The sequence below is a fragment of the Artibeus jamaicensis genome, unplaced genomic scaffold, assembly GCF_021234435.1.
Source record: "Artibeus jamaicensis isolate MK-2021 breed Jamaican fruit bat unplaced genomic scaffold, CSHL_Jam_final contig_513, whole genome shotgun sequence".
NCBI classification, from domain to species: domain Eukaryota; kingdom Metazoa; phylum Chordata; class Mammalia; order Chiroptera; family Phyllostomidae; genus Artibeus; species Artibeus jamaicensis.
In genome coordinates, this window is record NW_026521867.1 from 67,792 (window position 1) to 87,953 (window position 20,162).

The 20,162-nt window shown below is 37.2% G+C and overlaps 1 protein-coding gene and 1 long non-coding RNA gene across 5 annotated transcripts in view; one reads left to right on the forward strand and one right to left on the reverse strand.

Moving 5' to 3' along the window:
• CUNH2orf76 (chromosome unknown C2orf76 homolog) overlaps nt 1-20,162 on the forward strand; it is a 99,148-nt gene that overhangs the window by 47,504 nt on the left and 31,482 nt on the right. The gene's annotated exons all lie outside the window — the stretch shown is intronic.
• Nucleotides 759-19,247, reverse strand: LOC119055821 (uncharacterized). 2 transcript variants are annotated; one of them, XR_005083752.2, is made up of 4 exons: nt 19,097-19,247; nt 16,355-16,455; nt 7,698-7,845; nt 759-989 (listed from the first exon to the last, which is right to left on the reverse strand). It is a non-coding gene; the product is annotated as an uncharacterized LOC119055821 (long non-coding RNA). The 2 variants fall into 2 exon arrangements; XR_005083753.2 differs by lacking the exon at nt 16,355-16,455.

Sequence of the window (20,162 nt, forward strand, 5' to 3'; positions counted from 1 at the left end):
TGCCTTTCCCCCTTCTGGTACCCCTATAATTCGGATGTTGGAACGTTTAAAGATGTCCTGGAGGTTCCTAAGCTTCTCCTCATTTTTCTGAATTCTTATTTCTTCATTCCTTTCTGTTTGATCATTTTCTTCTTCCTTCTGGTCCTCTCCCTTGATTTGAGTCCCAATTTTCTTTCCATTACTATTGGTATCTTTTGTATCACGATTCATTTCAATTAATTTAGCTTCCATATGTTTCTCTAATTTGTGACTAAAATCAACCAGTTCTGTAAGGATCCTTATAACCAGTGTTTTGAACTGTGCATCTGAAAGACTGGCTATTTCTTCATCACTTAGGTCTATCGGTTCTGGGGCTCTGAGTTGTCCTAGAGCCATTTTTGGTCTATTCGTGCTGTTAAGTGAGCGGAGTGAAGCCTTAGTTGTTTACCAGGACGGGGCGACCCAGGTCGCTGGTTTGTGATGCTGTGTGTGGGGACGGGGTCAGAGAGGGAGCAATGGCGTTCCTCTCCACTAGCCCAGCGCATCCAGTCACTCACACGCCTCGGGCTTGTTTATCGGATCCTAATTGTGCGAGCCTGCTGCACCCCGTGGGTTTCCCTTCTCACTGGTTTCTCCGCACGTAAATGCGCGTGACCGACCGAGCCACCGCGCCTCTTCCCTGTGCGCTCCGGCAGCCAGCTGGCTGGCGATCAGCGCCCTCGGTTGCCTGCGCGCACCGCGCACCGCCCTGGGAATTTTTTCTTGCTAACCTGCTCCGCTGCTGGCCTCGCTCCTCGTACCGGTCCAGCAGTTGTCCTTTGGACTCTGTATTGTCGATTTTCCGTGTGGCTTGGTTGTGACTGCTGTTAAAAATAGTTGTTCTTAGATTTGGTTGTGCACAGAGGCAAAGTGGATCCTCCATCTACGTCTCCATCTTGGCGGAAGTCCTGGAAACATTTTAATACTTTGTCATACCTCAGATCTTGCTTCTGAATGTTAAATCCTTTCACCTATAAAAAAGAAGCAAACTGTGGAGATTTTGTCCAACTTTCCAGTTCATAACTCCTTCTCTCTATATATTTATACTCCTGACAATAAGTTACTTGGTAAAGTGGCACGTTCCATTGGGTGAATACTAGAATAGTTAGAACATTTTTCTTTACATCTTTTTATTATTTTATATATTTCTTCATATCTGATGCATGTCCCCAGGTTTTTCTGTTATTAACATTTTATGCTGCATTTGTTGCTAATAATAAACCAATATTGATGCATTATTAACTGAAGTCCATAGTTTATTCAAATTTCCTTAGTTTTTATCTAATGTCCTTTTTCTGTTCTAGGATCGCTTCTAGATACCACATTATATTTAATTGTCAAGTCTCCCTATGCTGCTGTGGGCTGTGATAATTTCTTAGATTTTCTCTGACAACTTTGACAGTTTTGAGGAGTACTAGCCTGGCCTATCATAGGGTGCCCATTTATTGGAATTTGCCTGCTGATTTGACTGGGCTATGGACTTTTGAGAGGAAGGTAACAAAGTATCACTTTTATTACATCATATCAAGATAACACACTTTCTACATGGTTTATGATGATGTTGATCTTGATCACATGACCAAAGTAGTGTTAGGTTTCTACACTGTAAAGTTACTCTTTTTGTCTCCCTTTTCATACTGTACTCTTTTTTTAAAAAAAAATTCTACATATGAGTGAAATCGTAGTCTCTGTCTTTCTCTTTTTGGCCTATTTCACTTTAAGATTCATCCACATTGTTGTAAATGTAAATATTTTATTCTTTTTATTGTTAAGTAATATTCCATTGCATACATATACCATGTCTTCTTTATCTATTTATACATCATTGGACACTTAGGTTTTTTCCATATCTTGGCTATTGTATTATAAACAATGCTGCAGTAGACAGAGGCATGCATATACCTTTTTTAATTAGTGTTTTTATATTCTTTGGATAAATACCCAGAAGTAGAATAGTTGAATCATATGGTAATTTTATGTTCTTAATTTTTTGAGGAATCTCCATACTCTTTTCCATAGTGGCCATCAACAGGATGCAAGGGTTCCCCTTTCTCCACATTCTCTCTAACACTTGTTATTTCTTGTCTTTTTGATAATAGCTGTTCTACAATAATAGATGTGAGGTCATACTTTTGATTTGCATTTCCCTAATAATTAGTGGTATTGAACATCTTTTCATATGCCCATTGGCCATCTGTAGGTCTTTATTGAAAAAATATCTACTTAGATCCTTTGCTCATTTTTTAAATTGGGTTGTTTTCTTTTGTTGTTGAGTTGTATGAGTTCTTTATATACTTTAGATTTTTAATGTTTTAAAGATTTTATTTATTTATTTATTTATGGGAAGGGAGGGAGAAGGAGAAAGACATCAATGTGTGGTTGCCCCTCACACGCCCCCTACTAGGGACCTGTGCTGCATCCCAGGCATGTGCCCTGACTGGGAATCAAACCAGTGACCCTTTGGTTCATAGGTTGGCACTCAATCTACTGAGCCACACCAGCCAGGGCTATACTTTAGATTTTAACCCTTTATTGGATATATGATTTGCAATATCTTTTGTCAAGTAGGTTGCCTTTTTGTTTTGATAATGGGTTCCGTTGCTCAGCATAAACTTTTTAGTTTCATGTAGTTCCATTTGTTTTATTTTCCCTTTGTTGTCCTTGCTTTTGGAGCCACATCCAAAAAACATCACTAAGACCAATTTCAATGAGCTTTCTACCTATGTTTTCTTCAAGGAATTTAAGGTTTAAGGTCTTATGTTCAAGTCTTTAATCCATTTTGAGTTAATTTTTGTTTATAGTTTAAGATAGTAGTCTAGTTTTATTTATTTATTTATTTATTTATTTATTTATTTATTTATTTATGCAAGTGGCTGTTCTCTTTTCCCAACACCATTTATTGCAGAGACTGTCCTTTTTCTGTTGTGTATTCTCAGTTCCTTTGTCATTTGTTAATTGTCCATGTATATTTGGGTTCATTTCTGGGCTGTCAGTTCTGTTTCATTGGTCTGTGTGTCTGTTTTTGTTTTAATAGCATACTGTTTGAAGCTAGGAGTGTGATGCCTCCAGTTTTGCTCTTTCTTAAGATTTCTCTGGCTATTTGGGATTTTTTGTGGTTCTATACAAATTCTAGAACTTTTTTGTTCTAGTTCTGTGAAACAGGCCTTTGGAATTTCAATAGGGATTGCATTGAATCTATAGATTACTTTGGATAGGATGGACATTTTAACAGTATGTAGTCTTTTAATTCATGAGCATTCCATTTATTTGTGTCTTCAGTTTCTTTCATCATTATCTTTTAGTTTTCATTGAACAGATCTTTTATCTGTTTTGGTAAATTAATTCCTAGGTATTTTATTCTTTTTGATGTAATTATAATTGTTTTTTTTCTTAATTTTTCTTTCTGATAGTTTGTTATTGGTATATAGAAATACCACAAATATATGTATTCTGAGACTGTACTGAATTTGTTTATTAGTTCTAACAGGTTTTTTTGGTGGAGTCTTTAGAGTTTTTTAGAGAAAATTTTACATTTCTTACTGATTTGGGTACCTTTTATTTCTTTTTCTTGCTAAATTGCTATAGCTAGGACTTCCAGTTCATGTTGAACGAAAGTGATGAGAATGGGGATCCTTGTTTTGTTTTTAATCATAGAAAATAAAACTCACCTTTTCACAATTGAGTATAATATTAGCTGTGGTTTTTGTCATATGTGGCCTTCATTATGTTGAGGTATGTTTTCTCAGTACTTTCTTGAGAGTTTTTATCTTAAATGGGTGTTGAATTGTATCAAATGCTTTTTCTGCTTCTATTGTGATAATCATGTGGTTTTTGTCCTTCATTTTGTTAATGTCTTGTATCACGGTTGATTTGTAGATATTGAACCAGCCTTGCATTCTTGAAATAAATCCCACTTGATCATGGTCTTATGGTCCATTTAATATATTGGTGAGTTCATTTGCTAATATTTTTGTTGATGATTTTTGCATCTGTGTTCATCAAGAATATTGGTCTATAATTTGTGTGTGTGTGTGTATGTGTTGTTTTTATTTGGTTCTTCTATCACGGTAATGCTGGTCCCTTAAAATTGTTTGGTAGCATTCCTTCTGTGGAGGAGAGACTATTCCATGACATGACTGCTGTCTGTCCCATGAACTGGACCCGGGAAAGAGTAGAGGTTGCTTTCTGCATCCCCTCTCTCTGCCCTCAGAGACTGTGTGCTAACACTTTCCTCTTCAATTTTTTAGGAAGAGTTGGAAGTAGATGAGGATTAATTAGTCTTTGCACGTTTAGAAGAATTCACCAGTGAAGCTGTCTGGTCCTGGAATTTTGTTTACTGTGAGGTTTTTGGTTACTGATTCAATCATCTTACTAGTAATGAGTCTATTCAGTTTTTTGTTTCTTCATGATTCAAGCCTAGAAGATTGTATGTTTTTAGGAATTTATCCATTTCTTCTCGGTTGTCCAGTTTATTGGCATATAATTGTTCATAGTAGTATCTTATAGTCCCTTGTACTTCTGTGCTATCAGTTGTAACTTCTCTTTCATTTCTGATTTTGTTTGAGACCTCTCCCCTTTTTTTCTTGGTTAATCTAGGTAAAGGTTTGTCAGTTTTGTGTATTTTTCATAGAACCAGCTCTTAGTTTTATTATCTTTTCTGTTGCCTTTTTAGTCTCTACTTTATTTATTTTCACTCTGATCTTTATTATTTTCTTCTAACTTTGGGCTTTGCGTGTTCTTCAGGGTAGATTATTTATATGAAACTTTTCTTATTTCTTGAAGTAGGCCATATTACTGCGAACTTTCCTCTTATACTCTACCCCATAGTTTTTGGTGTGCTGTATCACCGTTTTCATTTGTCTCTAGGTATTTTATGATTTCCACCTTGATTTCTCCAGTGGCTCATTGGTTGTTCAGCAGCATGCCGTCTAATATCCATGTTTTGTGGTTTTTAAAGTTTTCTTCTTGTAAGTGATTTCTAGTTTTGTACCATTGTGGTTGGAAGATACTTTATTTGATTATAGTCATCTTGAATTTATTGAGACTTGTTTTGTGGCCTAACATTTTTCTATCCTGGAGAATGTTCCATGTGCCTTTGAGAAGAATGTATATTCTACTGCTTTTAGACGGAATGTTGTTCGTATATCTATTAAGTCAGTTTGGACTAAAGTGTTGTTTGAGGCAGATGTTTCCATGTAGATTTTCTGTCTGGGTCATCAATGCATTGCTCTGAATGGAATGTTAAAGTTTCCTACTGTTATTGTGTTGCTTTTAGTTTCTCCCTTTAGGTTTCTTAATATTTACTCTATATATTTATGTGTCCTTATGTTGGTTGTATAAATAGTTGGCCAAAAAGTCCATATAGCTTTTTCCATAAAATAAAAGAAATTTTTCACTTTCTCCAATAAGTTTATTGATTTGGATATTTTGAGCATGTTGGCCATTTCCCACGTGTTATTAATGTTTATTGTTCTCAATGTCTTCATTTGATACTATCAACTTCATCTGTTCTACCCAACCTTAGAGCATCATCCAGCCAGAAATCTCCAGCACAGAACTTAGCAAACCACTTTGACATGTTTGATCAGTCACAGCACCTTCTCCATACACTGCACAAATCTTTTTTTTTGCCTTTCTACTGCGTTTCTACTTTTCGTAATAAAACATAATATGCCAAAATGTTACGTATTTTCTTACATCTTCAATATTAAAACAGGTACACAAAAATTCACCAATTTTGATAAGATTTTTAAAAATCCACACTGATATGACAGCTGTCACAGTATAATCTAACACAATTATTTCAAGCGAAGTTGAAGATAACTAAGCACTAAGTAGAGCCATCTTATGGAAAAAACCGAACAAACTTTTGGGCCCACCCAATATTTACAAATGTTATATCCTTGTGTTGGAATGTCCCTTCTATCATTATATAATGTCATTGGTCACTTGATGTCATTGTAGAGGTCCCTTCAGATATCCTCACTTTTAAAATTCTTTTTCTTTTTTGCTATTCTGTCTTTGTGTGCCAGTTTTTTGTCTTCCACCTTACCTGGTTCATACTTCTACTTCTTCCAGTCTGCTGTTGAACCCCTGTAGCATATTTTTTCAGTTCATTTATAACTTTTGTTTGTTATTTTTTAATATTTTTATCTTTTTGTTGAAGTTCTCACTGCATTCATTCATTTTTCTCCTGAGTTCAGTGTGCATCTTTATGACCATTGCTTTGAACTCTTTATCAGGTAGGTTGCTTATCTTCACTTCATAAAGGTCTTTTCCTGGGGATTTGTTATGTTGTTTGGTTTGGAACATACTCTTTTGTCTAATTTTGCCTGGCTCTTTCATCTATATATATTAGGCTAGTCAGCTACTTTTCCCAGTCTTGAGGGAATTGTCTTGTGAAAGAGATGATCTGTGGGGCATAGAAGCAAAGTCTGTTCTGGCCACCAGAGCAGGTGCTCAAGGGCTGCCCCTAGTGTGAGTCCCTGTGTGCATCCTCTGTTTGTGTTGGGGCTGTGGCTGTGGTGGGGCTGGGCTGGATGTGGTGTGCTTAAATAGCCAATTGTGGCATAGCTTCTGTGCATGGTGAGAGGGGTTGGAGGTACTCACGTGTTTCAGTTGCAGTGTGACTGGCTTGCAAGGAAGGTGGGGTACAGGGTGTTTGGTTACAGTGTGACTGCTGTGAGAATTGGGTAGGGCTTGGTGCTGTTCTGGCACAGTTTTGGTGTGGCTGCTATGCAGGGTGGTTAGGGTGTGGGATGCTCCCTTAGCCCAGTTATGATGCAGGGTGGGCAGAGCACACCTACTGATGCTGGTAAGCTAGTGGGAGGACACCAAAATAGTGCCCAGCAGCTCCATCACCAGCTGGTTAGAATGAGATCTCAAGAATGGTTCTACTAGTGCTTCTGTCCCTGGCGAAAGACCCAACGGTTGGTTGTTTGGCTTGGTTACAGGGTGTCTTTCCAGCAGCTGCTCTCAGTTTAGTAAGTGGGTCTCTCTCACTTTTTAAGCTGTTGTTGCTTTTGTGCTGAATCACAGGCAGTGGGTCTGTGCCTGAGTCCTTTAATAGCAATTTCCCCATTCTCTACAGTTGTCCTGGACGTAACCCCTTTGGGTCTTTAACAGTAGATATGGTGCGGGGCATGCCTGATGTGAGGCACAATCTTTTTCACTTCTCAAGGGATCAAGGAAGAGTTCCATATTTTTTGCATCTCTCCTGGCTGTGGGACACTGAGGCTGGGGTGGGGTCTCTACCTCTCCTACATGTCTTGGTATGTTTCTTTTATGTGGAGGCTTTGTATTTGTCTGTGTCTGAGATCCTTTTCAGAGTAAAATTTTTACATATATATTTGTGAATTTGTTGCATCCATGAGAGAAGGTGAATTCAGGATCTGTGTATGCTACCACCTTGAACCAGAATCTATGCTTTGTTCCTTGTAAAGAAGTCACTGTGCATAGAACCACAGTTAAGGATCAGGGAGTTATGAGTGGAATATTTACATAATTTATTTGGAAGTCTTCTGCATGGGAAATTTTGTTTCTTTTGTTGCTCAACTTGTCCTGGATTCTGTCATTGGAAACTCTTTGCATTGGCTTTCGGGCCTCTTTGACATGTGTATATGTGTGTTTGTATGTGTCATTTGAGTACTTTTTTACCCTGTGGTTTGCTCCAGACTCACCCTGTATATTTCCTGTCCCAGTCCTAGAATCAGCCATTTCTCCAAGGAACCTTGGTTTCTTTTATCGGAGAATGCTGTTAGAAACCAAGATCTGAATGTCAGGTGTGCTGATTACTACTTGAGTGTCACTTCTTTTAGGCTCTCTCACCTGACAGAGAAAAGAAATATATCGACCTATCAACCAGTGTATCTAGACGTATCCATAAATAGTTTCGTTTTACCACCTGTATCTATATGTTAAACATGATTTCTTACTGATGTTTCCAACTCTAATCCATTATCAGTTGGGTCTTTCTAGCTTCCTCAAACAGTGAGAAACTGGCTCCTAGCATCTTCCCTTTATTTACTTGTTTAATTCCATATATATTATAGCAGTATCAGAATTGTTCGCCTGCAACCTGTGGGAGACAACTTGATATTAACTAGACTATAGTGCTTTTATGCAGCTCCTTTTGCTTTAATCTTAAAAAATCTATTACCAAAGTCATTTAAGTAAATACTTTGTTCCATTCCCTCCAGTAAAGTTGTCTCATATATTTGTAATACAACTAGATTCTTTTGTCACCATCTGCATTCTTTCCTGGGATCCCCTGACCTACTAAATGTTGTTGTTGGTGGCAGTGGTGGTAGTGGTGGTTCTGTTGTTGTTTCGCTTTGCATACGTCAAGGTTCACTCTGTACTATAAAGTTCTATATGTTCTGACAGATGAGTAAACATGTAGCCACCATTACAGTTGTTTTACTGCCCTAAAAATCCCTCGTTCATCACCTGCTCATCCTTCCTACCAAGCTTCTGGCAGCTACTGGTCTTTTCACCTTCTTTGTAGTTTTGCCTTTTTCACAGTATCATATAATTGGAATCATAAAATATGTAGCCTTTTCAGACTGGCTTCTCTCACTTAAAAGCATGGATTTAAGTTTCCTCTTTGTCTTTTCATGGCAAGTCATGTCTCTCTAGTCTCTTTTCATCTGGAATAGTACCCCACCTCTTTTGTCTTTTTATTAATTTTTTTTGAAAGAAAAATCTAGGTCAGAGTTTTACAGAATGTCCTACAGTCTGGATTGTCTGTTTTCCTATGATTTGGTCTAGGTTAAACATTTTCAGCAAAATTACTGTGTAGATTGCAGGTCAACAAACCTACAACCTGTGGTCTGATCTGACCTGCCTCCTGTTTTAATAAACAATGCTTATTAGAACACAGCCACACTCATGCGTTTACATATTAGGTACACTGCTTTGCTGGTTCGCTGGTTGAGTTATGTAGTTGTGACAGAGACTGTGGTTCACAAAACCTAATTATTTACTGGCAGGCTGTTACAAAAATAGTTAGCTGACCCCTGACACAGCTTGTTTCTTCTCATTGCATCATATCAGGAAGCACTTTGTATTACTTCGTCCCATTATTGATGATTTAGATTGAAATCATTTGGTTAAGATACTGTCTAACAGATTTATTCATTATAAAAGTACCTTTATAATTAATAAATAGTGTATGGAGTGATAAATATACAAATGATTTCTCTTTCTTATTTCTAAGGATTTTAGCTCCTATCGATGAATCACTGGTGTTACAAAATAGGATTTGTTTCTTACTTTATTGTTTCTGGCATTCTGTGAATAAGCACTTCCCCAATGCCAGTCTTTTTTTTTTAGAAAGGAATGGGTTAATTTTGCAATAGGAGAGTCATAGCACATTATCATCTTATCACAAAGGTACTATTCTAACACAGTGTGGAGGTAATGCTCTCTTGTTTATATTATACAATGTGCTGTAGATTCTTTAGTTTAAATATTTAACTATAAATTTAAAAACAAAAAATAATACTCTGATTTCTGTGGCTGTGACTTATGTAATGAGAGTATAACAAAAAGAATGTGCTAACTTAACAATAGTGGTTAACTCTAGGAAGAGAAAGATAAAGGGGTTAGGGAATGAGAGAAGGTTTCAACTGTATTCATGTCATATTTAACAAAATTTTTAAAGGATCTGAAGCAGTATGACAATGTTAACATTTGTTAAATTTGGTGGGTGGATTAAATGAATTTGTTATCTCCTTCATACTTTTATTTTTAAAAGATTTTATTGACTTATTTTTAGAGAGAGGGGAAGGAAGGAAAAAAGAGAGGGAGAGAAACATTGATCAGTTGCCTCTTGCACACACTCCTACCTGGGACCTAGCCCACAACCCAGGCATGCGCCCTGACCAGGAGTCCAGCCAGCAATATTTTGGTTTGTGGAAGGATGCCTAACCCACTGAGCGACATTGATTAGGGCTATTCTTTACACTTTTTAATGTTTAGATTATTTCATAATGAAAGTAAAAAGCATCTTCATATGCTTAACCTTGGAATCTTATCATAATATCTGATAGAACCCCTTATTAGATTAGAATTTTGCCACACTCTTCTGATCAATGTTAGGTCTTTGTTATTCTTGCCCATACAGCTTAGGCATTGAATTAGTAATTTTTTTCCATTAGGTGTTTGTGCTTTTCATGTAAATCTACTGTCAGATAATAAGATACAAATTGTACCACTTCTATTTTTAGAACTTTTACTATGAGCTAAAAGAGGGGAAAAGGCAAGTCAAGGAATGTGAATAGAGGACTCCTGGGCATGGACAATAGTGTGGGGATTGACCCTGGGAGTGGGGTGGGAGGGTGCAGGGCAGAGAAGAGCAATGGGGGAAAAGGGACAACTGTAACTGAACAATAATAAAAAGCAATTATTTTATTTATCATTGATATTTTAGTAATTTTTCTGACTTTATTGATTTTTATATTGAAATATGTGTAAAATATTTGAGACTCCTTTGTAGCATCCTAATACCAGCAGTATATTTATTAAGTTACCTTACTTTTTTAATAATTAATTTTTCTATAGATGCTTTATTTGAACATCTAAATGAATAAGTTAATGGTTACCTTCTTGTGACCTTCCAGTAGTGAAATATTAAATTAATTTTTGCAGAATTCTACAATTCTGATTTCTTCTGTAAAAGTTCATTAAGTTCCAAAGTTAAGTTCAAAGGTAGGAAAACATAAAATGAAAGAAAACCTGGTGCAAAGTGGGAAATAGTTTCAGAATATAGTAGATATGCCACAGACTTTTGCTTTCAGCCAGAGTAACAGGGACTGGATTTACTATTCTACTGGAAACAACTAAAAAACTATGCAAAATACACGAAACAATGATTTTCAGATATCGGATATCAGGTAGCACAAGACCGCGTCCCAAGAACGGAGGAAAACAACTGGTGCCCCTGTGATTGTGCCATCTTACTGCCTGGAGAGAGTGTGTAGGACACAGAGCAGAGCGGGGGAATCCAGGGAGAGCATGGCAAGTTTCATGAGTTAAAGATGGAACTGGCAGTCTGGAGTGGAGCCTGGAGAGTTCACTGGACTAATATTGGAATAGAGAGAGCTGCACAAAGAATGAGCTCTGAAATTTGCATAGCATCTTGGACAATTTGGAGAGCATGAGTCATCAGTTGACTATGCTGAACACAAAAGTGTGTAAGGAAACTACCAGAAACCAGGGAGAGAACTGCATGACAATAGCAAAAGGCAAAATGCTCAGAGCTGATAAAGGGCTGGGAATAGTTTTTATTCATACCAGCCAGAGTGGAAAACCAAGTACTGGATAGAGTATCTAGATAGGTATATATTGCAATAGTAGGGCAAAATTGACACTAGGTTAAATTCTGCTCTTCTCTGACCTAACAAAGCTGAAAAGACTCCAACGGATCTGTTGCCAAGTAATTTAACTATGTCCCAAAACAAAGCTCAGGGTGTTTATGGGAATACAAAAATATCCAGCTCTGAACAAGATAAAATTTGCAATATCCTGCATCAAGTCAGAACTTACTAGTCATGTAAAGAAATAAGAAAAAATAAACTATAATTAGGATAAAAATCAGTCAATTGAAACCAACCCAGAAATGCTGCAGGTGACAGAATTAGTAGACAAGGACAATGAAAACAGTTTTTATATGTCTTTGGAGAAGTGTCTATTCAGGTCCTTTGCTCATTTTTTAATTGGATTGTTTGTCTTTCTGGTTTTGAGTTGTATCAAGTCCTTAATATCTGCTTATTTCTAATATTAACCCTTTATCAGCTGTATCATTGGCAGATATGTTCTCCTATACAGTGGGTTCCCTTTTCATTTTGTTGATGGTTTCTTCTGCTAGATAGAAGCTTTTTAGTTCGATGTAGTCCCCTTTGTTTATTTTTTCCTTTATTTCCCTTGCCCTAGGAGTCATATCAGCAAAAATATTGCTTTGAGAGATGTCTGAGATTTTACTGGCTATGTTTTCTTCTAGAATTTTTATGGATTCACAGCTTTCATTTAACTCTTTTATTCATTTTGAGTTTATTCTTGTGTATGTTATAAGTTGGTGGCCTAGTACTATTTTTTTGCATGTACTGCTTCAATTTTCCCAACACCATTTATTGAAGAGACTGTCTTTACTCCATTTTATGCTCTTGCCACCTTTGTCAAATATTAAATGGCCATGTAGCTGTGGGCTGATTTTTGGGCTCTCTGTTCTGTTCCATTGATCTATGTGTCTCTTATGCTAATACCAGGCTGTTTTGATTACAGTGGCCTTGTAGTATAGTTTAATATCAGATATTGTGATATTGCCAACTTTGTTTTTCTTTCTGAAGATTGCTGAGGCTATCTGGGGTCATTTTTGGTTCTATATAAATTTTTGAAATATTTGTTTTAGATCTTTGAAATATGCCATTGGCATTTTAATCAGAATTATGTTGAGTCTATAGATTGGTTTAGATAGTGTTGACATTTTAATGATATTAATTCTTACATTCCATGAACATGGAGTATGCTTCCACTTATTTGTATCTTCCTCAATTCCTTTTTCAATGTCCTGTACTTTTCCAAGTACAGGTCTTTTATCTCGTTGGTTAAATTTGTTCCTAGGTACCTTATTTGTTTTTTGTTGCAAAGTAAATGGGATTGTTTTCTTAGTTTCTCTTTCTGATAGTTCATTATTAGTGTATAAAAATGCCACTGATTTCTAAATATTAATTTTGTATCCTGCTACTTTGCTGAATTCATTTATTAACTCCAGTAGCTTTCTGGTGGAGTCTTTAGGGTTTTCTATGTACAATATTGTGTCTTCTGTGAAAAATGACAAATGCATTTTCTGCATCTATTGATATGATTACATGGTTATTATTCTACATTTTGTTCATGTGGTGTATCATGTTTACTGATTTGTGGATATTTTGCCAACCTTGTATCCCCAGAATAAATCCCACTTGATCATGGTATATGATATTTTTAATGTATTGCTGGATCTGGTTTGCTAATATTTTGTTGTGGATTTTAGCATCTATTTTTATCAGTAATATTGGTATATAATTTTTTCTTCATAGTGTCTTTATCTGGTTTTGTAATTAGGGTAATACTGGCCTCATAAAATAAACTTGGGAGTTTTCCCTCCAGATAGCTGATAGACATATGAAAAAATGCTCAATGTTACTAATCATTAGAGAGGTGCAAATTTAAACCACAATAAGATATCACCTCACACTTGCCAAAATGGATACCATCAATATATCAACAAACAACAATGACTGATGAGGATGTGGATAAAGGTGAACCTTTTTTTTGTTTGTTTTTTAGGTTCAGCTGTTGATAGTTGTGAGTTTGTTGTCATTTTATTATTGTCATTTTACTGTTCATAGTTTTGATCTTTTTCTTAGATAAGTCCTTTTAACATTTCATATAATAAGGGCTTGGTGATGATGAACTCCTTGAACTTGACCTTATCTGGGAAGCACTTTATCTGCCCTTCCATTCTAAACGATAGCTTTGCTGGATAGAATAATCTTAGATGTAGGTCCATGCCTTTCATGACTTGGAATACTTCTTTCCAGACCCTTCTGGCCCATAAAGCTTTTTTTGAGAAATCAGCTGATAGTCTTATGGGAACACCTTTCTAGGTCACTGTCTCCTTTTCTCTTGCTGCCTTTAAGATTCTCTCCTTCTCTTTCATCTTGGGTCATGTAATTACTATGGGCCTTGGTGTGTGTTTCCTTGGGTCCAACTTCTTGGGGACTCTCTGGGCTTCCTGGAATTCCTGGAAGTCTGTTACCTTTTCCAGATTAGGAAAGTTCTCCATTATGTTTTCAAATAAGTTTAATTTCTTGTTCTTCTTCTCCTTCTGGCACCCCTATGATTTGGATTGAAACAATTAAAGTTGTCCTGGAGGTTTCTAAGCCTCTCCTCATTTTTCTGAACTCTTGTTTATTCATTCTGTTCTGGTTGAATGTTTATTTCTTCCTTCTTTTCCAAATTGTTGAGCCCTGGCTTCCTTCCCTTCACTATTGGTTCTCTGTATATTTTTCTATATTTCACTTTGCATAGCTTTCACTCTATTTTGCATCTGTACTCAAATCATTTCTGTGAGAATTGTGATTACTAATGTTTTTAACTCTGCATCTGATTGATTGGGTTTTTCCTCATTACTTACTTCTTTTTCTGGTGTTTTGATCTGCTCATTCACGTGGGCCATATTTCTTTGTCTTGCTGTGCCTGTTATGCTGTAAGGGGCAGAACCTTAGGTATTTGTCAAGTTGAGGCAACCCACTTTGTTTCGTTGTAGTGCTGCATGTAGGGGAGGGGTCAGAGAGGGAACAATGCCACTTGCTTGGCTCTCACTCCACTCTCAGTCACTTTCTTTGCTACCCACAAGCAAATTTGGTCTTTCTGGTGCTCATTCCCCAGATCAGTGGCTTTATGTACGTTTTAGGACTCCATGGGTCCCTCCAAAGAACTCTCCTGAAGGGCTGAGAGTTTCTCCCAACTGTGCAACCCCCACAGATTTTTACACCCCAAAGTTTTGAGGCTTTAGTTTCCTGTGCTGGAATTCTGGGTTGCACTGTTTGCCTTGCTCCCCAGTTGTTCCTCCCATGCAAATATGGGAATGCCCCGCCCTCCAGTTGCTGCCTCACCCACCTGGTCTGTCTCCTTATTGCACTTCCTCTCCTCCTGTTCCCCATCTCCACCCCTCCTACTGGTCTGGATAAATGTTTCTGCTTTAACTCCTTGGTTGTTGGACTTCCATATAGTTCAATTTTCTGGTAGTCATGGTTGTTTTTTGTTTTTAAATTTGTTGTTGTCCTTGTTTTCATTGTGCAAAGAAGCAAAGTGTATCTACCTCTGCTTCCATCTTGGCTGGAAGTCTGCACTTTAAGTATAAAGATAAAAATCAATTGAAGGTAAAAGTATGAAAAACTTATACTGTGTTATTATCTAAGGAAAAGTGGAGTAACTATGTTAATATCAGATAAAGTAGATTTCAGAATAAAGAATATTAGTAGGGATAATTACTATCACTTTATAATGATAAAGTGTCAGTTAGAAACGAGGACTTTCCCTGGCTGGTATAGCTCAGTGGATTGAGTGTAGCCTGTGAACCAAAGGGTTGCCAGTTCAATTCCCAGTCAGGGCACATGCCTGGGTTGCAGACCAGGTCCCCAGTGGGGGCCAGGTGAGAGGTAACCACACCCCAGTGTTTCTCTTCCCTCTATCTCCCTTCCTTCCCCTCTCTCTAAAAATAAATAAAATCTTAAAAAATAAAAGAAGACTTAATGATTCCAAATATGTAGGTACCTAATAACAGCTTCAAATGAGACAAAAAGTGAGAGGACACAAGTTATTAGTATCAGGAATGAAAGTTGTGATATCGTACAAATTCTTTACAGATAATAAGAGAATAATAAAGGAATATTTTGAATACCTTTATGCCATAAATATATTTACCTAGATAAGTGGGCACATTCGTTGAAAGACCCAGACTACCAAAGCTCACTAAAGAAGAAACAGACAACATCAATCATCCTGTAGTATTTTATGTTACTTTTTAAAAATATTTTATTTCTTTATTTTTAGAGAGAGGGGAAGGGAAGGAGAAAGTGGGAGAGAAACATCAATGTTTGGTTGCCTCTCGTGTGTCCCCTACTGGGGCCCTGGCTTGCAACCCAGGCATGTGCCCTGACTGGGAATCAAACCAGTGACCCTTTGCTTCACAGGCCCGTATTCAATCCACTGAGCTATAACAGCCAGGGCTCATCCTGCAGTATTTTTAAATGAACAGTAGTTGAAATAAACTCTATTCCCAGACGGCTTCATTGGTAAATTCTATCATAAATTTAAAGAAGAAATAATCCTAATTCTATAGACACTCTTCCAGAAAATTAAAGAGGAGGGAATATTTCTCAGCTCATTCTCTAAGGCCACACTTACTCTGATATGAAAACCAGAGAAAGTAATTAGAAGGGGAGTGGTGGTGGGAAGCTACTGACTAATAGCTTTCATGTATAAAAATGTAAATATTATTAACCGAATTTAAGCAAATCAACTACAACAATGCTTAAGAAGGAATAGTACATCATGATCATGTGGGGCTTATCCTAGAAATTCAAAGGTGGTTTATGATTCAAAAATCGATATAATTCGTCATATTAATAGATGAAGAAAGAATAACCATATGATTATTTCAATGGATGAATACAAAAATCCAGCCTCCATTCCTGGTAGAATATCCCAGGAAAGTAGGAATAGAAAGCAACTCTCTCTACCAGATTAAGGATATTTGTGAAAAACTGACACCCAACATCATACTTACTGATGAAAGACCAAGTGCTTTCCTCGTAATGTGAGGAAACAGGCTGGGGTGTCTGCTAGTGATCATTTTATTCAGCATTGCACTGGAGGTTCTAACCATTTCTTTTGGGCAAGAAAAAAATAAAAGGCATCCATATTAGAAAGGAAGAAGTACAGTTGTCATTATTCACTGTTGACATGATAATCTATGTAGAAAACCCTATGGAATCTATAAAAACACTACTATAAATAATAAAAGCTTATCAGTGTTGTAGGATACAAAGTCAATGTGCAAAAAATCAATTGTATTACTAGTAATATACAGTTGGAAATGGAAAAAAATTATAGCATCCAAAATATGAAAAACAGATATATTTGATAGGGTTTTAAAACTTTTACACTGAAAACTCTAAAACATTGCTGAAAGTTAAAAAGACTTAAGTAAATGGAGAAATACACTATGTTTATGGATCAGAAAAATCAATATGGTTAAGATGTCACATCTCTCCAAAATTATGTCTAATTCCAATCAATCAGAATCTCAGCAGGCTTTTTTCCCCCTTTCAAATAAGGCCCAACATACTCTAAACTCTAGAAATAAGTTATTCTAACTTATTCAGAAATTTGTAACTAAAGTAAAAAAGACCTATAGTCAGAATAACTGAAATCAAGAAGAAAAGAAGTTGGAGGAATTACACTATCTGATTTTATGACTTACTAATATGAAGCTCTATTAGTTCAGACAGTAGTGCATGCAGCATTGACACATAGATGACATATATATCATTGAAAAAATAGTCCAGAAATAGACTTACACATATATGTTCAATTGATTTTTGAGCAGACATTCTCTAGGAAGAGGTGATCTTTCCAAACTATGTTCTGGAACATTTGGATATCTATATGCAAATAAATGAACCCCAACTCTTACCTCCTGCCATATACAAAAACAACTTGGAATTGGCAAGACCTAAATGTAGAAGCTGGGACTATAAAAATTCAGAAGGAAAACAGGAGAAAATCTTAGAGACTTTGATTTGGGTAAAAATTTCTTAAATACAGAATGATGATCACTAACTGAAAAAATATTTCAGGCTTTATTAAAATAAAAAACTTTTGCTTTTCAAAGTATAGTATTAAGAAAATGAAAAGGCAAACCATAAACTTGGAGAAAATATTTGTGAAACATATATGTAACAAAGGACTTATTTCTAGAATAATAATAGTTAAACTGAATTTTTGCAACTCAAATAAGACTCACAACCCAATTAAAAAATGGGCAAAAATCTGGCCAGGATGGAGGCATAGGTGGAAACACTGTACCTCCTTGCACAACCCAAATTAAGGACAACAAAGATTTAGAAGAAAACACAACCAGAACAGACAGAAAATTGAACTGTATGGTAGTCCGACAAGCATTCAATCAGACTGATATGACAGATGGAGTCGGCGGCCTGCGGAGAGGAGTCACGGCAGGAAAAGGCAGTGGCTGCTAGACCCAGAAGCCCAGGCAGCAAGGGGCTGACCACATTCCCACGCAGATAAATCAGGCAAAAACATTCAGTGAGACAAACCATGCAACCCAGGGCCCCAGCGATGGGAAGTAAAACCTAAAAGCACTGACTGAAAAGGTGCCGGGAGAGACTCCCAGCCTCACAGGACAATTTGTTAGACTCACAGGGTCCTAGAATGTATGCAAGCCCACCCACCTGGGAACCAGTATCAGAAGGGCCCAATTTGCTTGTGGGAAGCAGCAGAGAAGACTGAAATCTGAGAGAGTGTGGAACAAGCGCTATTGTTCCCTCTCTGACCCTGCCCTGGTGAACACCTAAGGCTCCACCCCTCACTACATAACAGGTGCATCAAGACAAAAAAAAAAAAAAGGCCCAAATAAAAGATCAGATCAAAGCTCCGGAAAAAACACAACTAAGTGAGGAAGAGATAGCCAACCTATCAGATGCACAGTTCAAAGCACTGGTAATCGAGATGCTCACAGAATTGGTTGAATTTGGTCACAAATTAGATGAATAAATGAAGGCTACGAAGTGAAATGCAGGAAAATGTACAGGGAACCAATAGTGAAGGGAAGAAAATTGGACCTCAAGTCAATGGAGTGGACCAGAAGGAAGAAAGAAACAACCAAACAGAAAAGAAAGAAGAAACAAGAATTCAAAAAGTGAGGAGACTCTTAGGAACCTCCAGGACATCTTTAAACGTTCCAATATCCAAATTATAGGGGTAACGGAAGGGGGAGAGGAAGAGCAACAAGTGGAAAACATATTTGAACAAATAATAAAGGAGAACTTCCCCCATCCAGCAAAGAAAATAGACTTCCAGGAAATCCAGGAAGCTCAGAGAGTCCCAAAGAAGGTAGACCCAAAGAGGAACACACCAAGCCACATCATAATTATATTACCCAAGATTAAAATGAAGGAGAGAATTCTAGAAACAGCAAGAGATAAGGGGACAGTCACCTACAAAGGAGTTCCCATCAGACTGTTAGCTGATTTCTCAGAAGAGACCTTATAGGCAAGAAGGGGCTGGAAAGAAGTATTCCAAGTCATGAAATCCAAGGACCTACATCCAAGATTGCTTTATCCAGCAAAGCTTTCATTTAGAATGGAAGGGCAGATAAAGTGCTTCTCAGATAAGGTCAAGTTCAAGGAGTTCATCATCACCAAACCCTTATTATATGAAATGTTAAAAGGACTTACCTAAGAAAAAGAAGATAAAAACATATACAGTAAAACAACAGCAAACTCACAATTATTAACAACCACACCAGCAATCTGCCTGCTCTGCTGTGCTCTGTTGTGGTCTGGCGAGACATCTTTGGTGTTTCATCTCTGGTGTTTTAGCTCCAGCCAAGGAAATGCAGTATTTAGTCTTCAGTGGAAAGGGAAAATGTGCACCTTAAGCCAGAGGGGAGCTGGTTTACATACAGAAGTTCCCACCCATGGTCCCTGATTGGTTCATCTTTGTGCAAATAAGGAGTCCAAGTTCTCACAGTTTGGTTCAAAAGACACTGTCCTGACTGGTCAAAATGGAGCTTCTCCAATTGGTGCAGGTGCTGTGCTCTGATTGGATGGAGAAAGCCTCAGTTCTGTTGGTTAAAATACAATTCCAAGAAACTTCTTTGTAAGGGCTGGCTCGGGTGGAAGGAACACAGTGTAGACAGGTAATTATGGGAAGCAGGCAGTTCAATGCAGGCTTCTCCCTGAAGTGCAGTTTGTGTGAGAGGCCCCTATGTAGAAATGGCTGCTAGGCTCTGCTCTTAAATTTGAGACCAGTTAGCTACCAGGAGCCCTTCTTGGTGGGTATTTTCTTTTTGCAGGCTCCACAGGAGCATGCCGTCAGCTCTCACAGCCACCGTCTGTTTGACCTGCTTCACTCACTGATGTCATCTGGCTTGGCCTCGTGTAAATTAGTTTGTCTAAGAATCATCTCAGGAAGTTTTTATTTTATATTTAAACATTTATTCTTGGAACCAGCCTGCTGGAAGTCTAATCTCCCGGTGCTGGGCTGGGTTATTCTAATGTGTACCAGGTGAGAATCACACTCTTAAGACATAACCCTGGCTGTGAACATGCCTCTGTTATAGGAGTTACACAGGAGTTTGGGCTCTCAAGAGTAGGGACATATTTTGGTAACTTCTTACTGACCTTGTCACTGAAATAAAGGTACTTTAAATGCTTATAGTATAAATGAATATATTGTATTTTAATTTCAGTATGTGTTTGACCTCTGAAAAGCAAATTTACTTAAAAACATATTCTAAATTCAGATGTGTGGGTTTTTAAAATTTTCTTTAATAGACAACACATTCAGGT